Here is a 6502-nt window from a genome sequence, read left to right as displayed (position 1 = left end):
GGATGAAAAGATGCCTGAGGTGGCTAAGAGGGTTGGGACCATCCATAAGAAACATGATCCCTAGAACCTTATAGTTGAGGGACTTGAGATTGGGATTTGTGATCTCATTACACAAATTTACCTTGATCACACCTACTCCCATAGGGTTGGGGGGAAGTGAAGGTTGGGACTCTAGAAAACATATAGGGAGCATTACTTTATTGGTCAAGAAGCTCCTAAAAGTGTACAACTTCCACCACAACTTTTCAAGCTTGCATGTGGATTTAAATAAGCACATTAGAGTAAATAATAGATTTTGTGTATAAAAAAAAGTGATTATCAACTAAACAACCAGAAAATAAATATAAATTTTTCTTTCCAATACTAAGGAGATATTCCACCTTGAAATCATACCAATCAAATAACAACACCATATGCCATATGAAATGGTCAAACTAGAAAGACATGAAGAAATAATGTATCTAGCTCCAAGATTCTTGATCTTTGGAACATAATAAAAAAAGATGTTTGATAAATTCCAATTATCCAAAAATGGACAATGGGTGTTGAGAACACCTAGGTGAGTCAAATAAGAAGCAAGTGGAAGACATTGTTAAATAATGTGTAGTACAAAATCAGCCAATTTAGGCTCAATAATGTTGCCCAAATAGTCTAGAACCATTGATGACAAGTTCCAAGTAGGAGGTGCCAATGGTGATAGAAATGATCCACCATTGGAAGATGAGGCTTGATCCACAAATATCCCTTGCAAGGTCTATAATTACAAAATGACACTTTAAAAGACCATTTATAACCTTTTTAGCAAGGACTGAAGAACATTTAACCCCAATCTTATAAACCTTATGGAGAGACTGTAATATCAATAATAGTATGCAAGGTCTCATAAATTTAGTTGGATATCATATTTTCATCTTGGCTTTATTGCAAGAGAGAAATTATTTTGTTGTATTGACAAGGAGAAATTAGTTAGAGTTATGATTCCTTTATTAAATAATTTTAAAGAATGAACCTAATGGGATTTGGATAAAGGAAAACCTTGATTCTAGAAATATTGGGAGACCACCAAATAGACCATTAATTAATTAAGAGTCTATTGTAAAATAAATTACTATCCCAAATAATTTAGGGCTTGATGGAACCCTAAGCCTTCAAAATGCTCTTAATAACAAAAGTACCTTAAATTCAAACAACTTTCCTCATGGCTAGAAGAGTATATAGGCAAAATAATTTTCAAGATAGTCATATAGTATTATTTATTGAAGAAAAACAATTCATAATAATAATTTTCTAGTTACCATTCCCTTTGACTACTCTAATAATCTATTTTGTTGGCATTTGATTGAACCGGTAAAGACTGTTGGTGATATACAACCGATAAATGATTGATTGGTAAATGTAATGAAGAGATTGAGATTCATGTTTGATGACTAAGTTTTGTGTTCTCTGTTATCACTGTTTAGAAAATTGGGTACTCTTATCCCATAGTCGGCTAAAAATTTGCAAAAGTGTGTTTGGTATGGCCTTGTTGCCCTTGTTTTTCTTGGGTCAAAAGAGGGTTTAAGGTTTTTGAATTTTAACCCTTGCCTATGTTTTGTTAAAACCTCGCGTTCTATTCCTGCATTACTTTTTTCACTTAAGGAAGGGTCGGTCTATCATGAAAAGTGTCCTCCCCCATAGGTTTTCCCTAAGCGGTCTTTTAAATATTTTCAATCTTTACACCTTTACCTATTTTTGGTTTTAATCTTTGTCGGGCTCTTTAATAATTGTGCAAGTCAATGTTGATCCTATGGCTGTCGTTGTTTCGCTAGGTAAAGATGCTTGCAGGTTAGAGTTCGCGAAATAGTGAAAGAGCTGGCGGGTCCTAGAGGCGATCGGTTCCATTGGTTAAAGGATGATCAGTTCAGAAAAGATCAACGAATGGCATTGATTCGCAGCTGAAAGATGCATTTGTTTTACCTTTCGTGAAATGGCAAAAAGGGGTAAGCAGGCCTGACTAGAGGATTGTCCGTCAAATTAAAAAACTACATCTTGTATTGGATCCAATAGCTCACGTTGCTTTGCTAGCCCAAGATGCATGTGATTTACCTTTCACAAAATAGTGAAAGAGTTGGCGGGTCCCAGAGGCGAGCGGTTCCATTGGTGAAAGGATGATTAGTTCAGAAAACATCAACAGCTGGCGTTGATTTGCAGCCGAAAGATGCATGTGTTTTACCTTTTGCGAAGTAGCGAAAAGGTGGAGGGCTCGGGTAAGGTGATCACGACAAGGGTAACAAACGAGTGAGTTTCTAAGATCTAACAGTGGTTGTTGCTTCACGAAGAAGATTTTCCTGAGATTTAAGGTCCGCGAAGTAGCGAAAAGGTTAGTGGGCCCAAAGGACAAGAAAGTCATAGTTTTTAAAGATTTTTTAAGTAGAAGTTAATCGGATGACTTGCGTGGATTCGTAGCCTCAAATCAAATGAAGATTAATGTTCGTGAAATAGCGAAATGATGTGGTGGTCACATGGAGGATGACTTGGCAAGATAGATGGGTTGCTCCATGGAAAGAATTAGTGACTGGTCATATGCACGTGGCTCCGAAGGGTAGTTGAAAGCCTGCATTGATTTAGCCAGTGGTTATGTTGAAAATGGTAAAGTAAAACACATGGCGGCTTTAGAATGGAACCCGATGGAATTATTTGAGCTAATAGCCGATTGCCACGTGACATTTATTAGCTAGTGATGAAATAGAGCAAGTAGTCTCTGAGCTGAGGGCCCACTTTAAAGGTATGACCATGTTAAATGGTGTTTGTCTCGAGGAGGATCCAATGGTTGTCATTGTTTCGGAGCCCGAAGATGCCTGCAGTTTAGCCTTCGCAAAATGGAGAAAACCGTTAGCTGTCATGGTTGTGCACGGTTAGTTAAGAAGACTGGCAGTCACTATAGGAAGTAAAGATCAAGCAAGTAGATGATGATTAGATGGCCAGTGTTGTTTAGTTTGGTAAAAGTACACAAGGTTTAAGGTCTATGAAGTAGCGAAAAGAAGGTAGGGCCTGTCACTAATACAGAAGGATTAGAAGGAGTAAAGGTAGTGTAAGTTTCCAAGGATCCAATGATAGTCATTTCTTTGCAAAGGAAAGGTGCGGGGTTTTTAAACTCTATGAAATGGCGAAACAATGAAACAGAGGAAAACTTAGAAGGCTTGTGATCTGATGGAGCTCATTTTGAATTCAATTTGTGAATTCAATTCTGAGGTGATGACAGGAGCATGCAGGATTAACTTCTCAATTCAATGCCAAGCTGTCATATTAAGGTCCATATCAATTGAATGTTAGCATCATTTTGACAAGTTTATTGCAGAGGAGCTGGTGCAGAGAGAGTTTCTTTAGGTGGGTAATAGGTTTTTATGTTTTTCTTGCTAGTTGCAGTCTGAAAATCACTGTTACTGTGTGAATTGTCTCGTTAAAGTTTTGTGTAAATCTCAATTGATAATTGCATTAACGAGATTGCACCAAGCATGGATTTCACAGGGAAGGTAAATTACCAAGATAGAAATATATGTGATGACATCCTAGAACAACTAACTATGTCTACCAATGTCGGGGCCAAAGCTAAATAATTGGTGCCAACAAACCCTCGTTTAAGAATTGGAGACTATCTATATGACAAAGGCAATTGGTTGAGGGATCCAAAGATAGGGATGTCAGGCCTCAGAATTTTCAAGATAGGATTTGGTTAGAGACATTCTCCTGCCCCATTAAATAGTATAGGGAATTGGATGTGGGAAAGCTTATAGTCCCAGTGGTCTTCATAGATATAGATTTGTTGACCCTGATTGAACAAAATTATGAACCTGTAGCCAAATTTATCAGAAATACAAAGGGAGCAACCTTAATTGAGATGAATGATGATGAGTTTAGGAAGGTTTTCAAGCTCAGTGAAGTGTCCAATTATTTAGAGCCTATCAAATTTGAGACACTAGCACAGGTCTGCAATGTATAAAGGGATCACCTAAGGAGTGGCCCACTGAAAGTGATTTTTGTCAAGATAGGAGGGTTAACTGTAGTAGGCCCCAGTACCATGGAACCTTTCTCCCTGAATCTATTTACTTTAAGGGCTAAGGGCATGTATTGGGCACTTTGTCATATTTTTGGAGAAGATGCTGAGAGAAACATGCCAACTCATTACATGCTGATGATTGCACAAATTCTAAACCCCTCTTTGGCAATAACACTTGATTATGCACCTTACCTCACTGATGCAATTAATGAAGGGCTAGTAGGCATAAAAAATGGTAAGGTGGATAGGCCTTTTGGATGGTACTCCCTTCTCATGCACATGTTTTTATTTAAAGGTGCTAATTATTTTGCTAGTGAAATGGAACTAATCAAGAAAAAAGATGGCGAAGAGATGCCAATGCAATTATGGAGCACCATTTTGTCCTAGGATAGAGAATATGCCAGTTACCTAAAGTTTGATAGGTTCTTTGCATCTAAAATTAGGATCGTCTTGTCTATAGAAAACCCTAGGATTCCTAAGGCTCTCTTAGAATTCCTCAGGCCCAAGGAGTTTGCTGAGGATTTCTATGAAGAGGATTCTGAATATTTTGACTGAATTAAGAGAAGATGAGAGCACTTTGGAACCAATTTTGAGTAAATGGATGCCTAGGGGAAAGGAATTAGAGCTTATGTGTTCATCCCATGTAGATGCAGAGGCAAATGACAGTCTCACATCTACCTGTGAATTCATAAAAGAAATGAATATACTCTTAGAAGAAAGAGAAAATCCCAATTGTTCCTCAGGGGTTTTGTTGGTCCGACTCAGCTAAAAGAGGGGAAGGCATGGCTGGAAGAGATGGACCACAAATTGTCCCAAAGGGTTAATGAAATCATCAACACTAATGACATGTCCTTATTTGTCAAGACAATTAAGGAGATTGAAAAGGTAAAGTCACACTATGGTTTCATAGAAACAGAGATTGGACAGTTGAGGGTCACTTGGAAATGGCTAGAAGGGATGAAGAAGAGTATTGTTAGCTTCTCTTGGTTGAGTGATGACATGTTTCAGGAGTGGAAGGACAATTATTCTAGACAAAGAGAAGATATTCTAGAATAGTTAGAAGATGTTGCAGTGGAACAACAAATTGAAGAGGTTGATGATACTGAAAAGGACTTGTAACTGTTTCTTGAAGGATATTACGGTTTGTAACAAAATTTTCCTAGGATTGTTCAAAGCTTGTATGCATCCATGATATTATAAATGGATACTAGGACTAGTAAAAAAGGGGATCACAAGAATTTTTGTAAGAAAACCCCGTAGAAATATACTAGGTTTTTTCTGGTTTTTACAGAGAATACTTTGAGTCATGTAAAGAAATATTTTCAAAAATGAATATAAGGATACAGATCAGTACTTTTTAGGCCTAAATCTATGTTGTCTTTTGGTGTACACTTGTCAATTTGTTGGTTTCATTTGAATATTCTAGGGTTATTTGATTGAACATGGATTGTAAGGCAGTCATATGGGTATGTTTCTAGCTTTCCTCTTCAAGGAAGAGGAATTATATATGCATGAAATGTCTCCATCAGTAAATTAATTGTTTTCTCATTCTGAATATGATGAACAGTTTTAGTTTTAAGAAGATAAAATCATGTACATGTAAGGCATGTATGGGGTTAACATAAGGCCAAGGCGGTGAAATGTATGAGATTGTTCAGTTTTGGAGATATAATTTGATTTGGGTGACTCTGTAGCCCGAATAAGGCACTGGTATCCAATTGTGGGAGTCTTTCTATTTTTCTTGAAGATCAATACTGAAAATGTATACAAGTTTTTCTTCCAATGTTTCAATTACGTTGAGGTGATGAAATCCATTGGTTTCTAACACTGGTTTACTGTGGATCTCATTTTTAGAGTGTGAAAATATTCACAGAAGGTATACCCACTTGAACTTTGGATAAGTTCAAAGTGTAGAAGGTTTAAAACCTTGTTATATGTTACTCTAGAGTTCTATTTCCCTGATCTCTTCATATGTAGATAGAGTTATTCATTTTCTTGCAGGAGGATAGGAGGGAAATCAAAATTTTAGACTAACAAATGTGTCGACTCTACTGGGGAGAGTCATAGTGCATATCTATGTTACAGATTAGTTCATAAATTAGTTCAGAAGTTTGTTTGGATTTCTGTGATGTTGCGGAAGATCACGTTATCTCTCATTTGTGCTATCTTTCTCTTTGAAAATCTTCAAGATTTTTTAAATCTTCGCAAGTGATTTTTTTAATCTTGTTTTCTTATTTCCCCACAATCTGTGTGGGTGGCAACTCTGACAAATATAACCAGTCCTTTTAAATACATGTAACTCTTTTAAGAAAAACAATTATAATGCAGAGAGGAAGGAACACTAGGTCTTTCATGAGGAAACATCCTCATGAGACGTTGCAAGAGGGATTACTTGAACAGGCACGAAGAGGCCAAAAAAGATCAGTCATACATGAGACATCTAATGGTGCTTGGGTACAAAAGAGC

The sequence above is a fragment of the Cryptomeria japonica genome, chromosome 6 (genome assembly GCF_030272615.1).
Source record: "Cryptomeria japonica chromosome 6, Sugi_1.0, whole genome shotgun sequence".
NCBI lineage: Eukaryota > Viridiplantae > Streptophyta > Pinopsida > Cupressales > Cupressaceae > Cryptomeria > Cryptomeria japonica.
Note: the sequence above shows the minus strand (reverse complement) of the source record.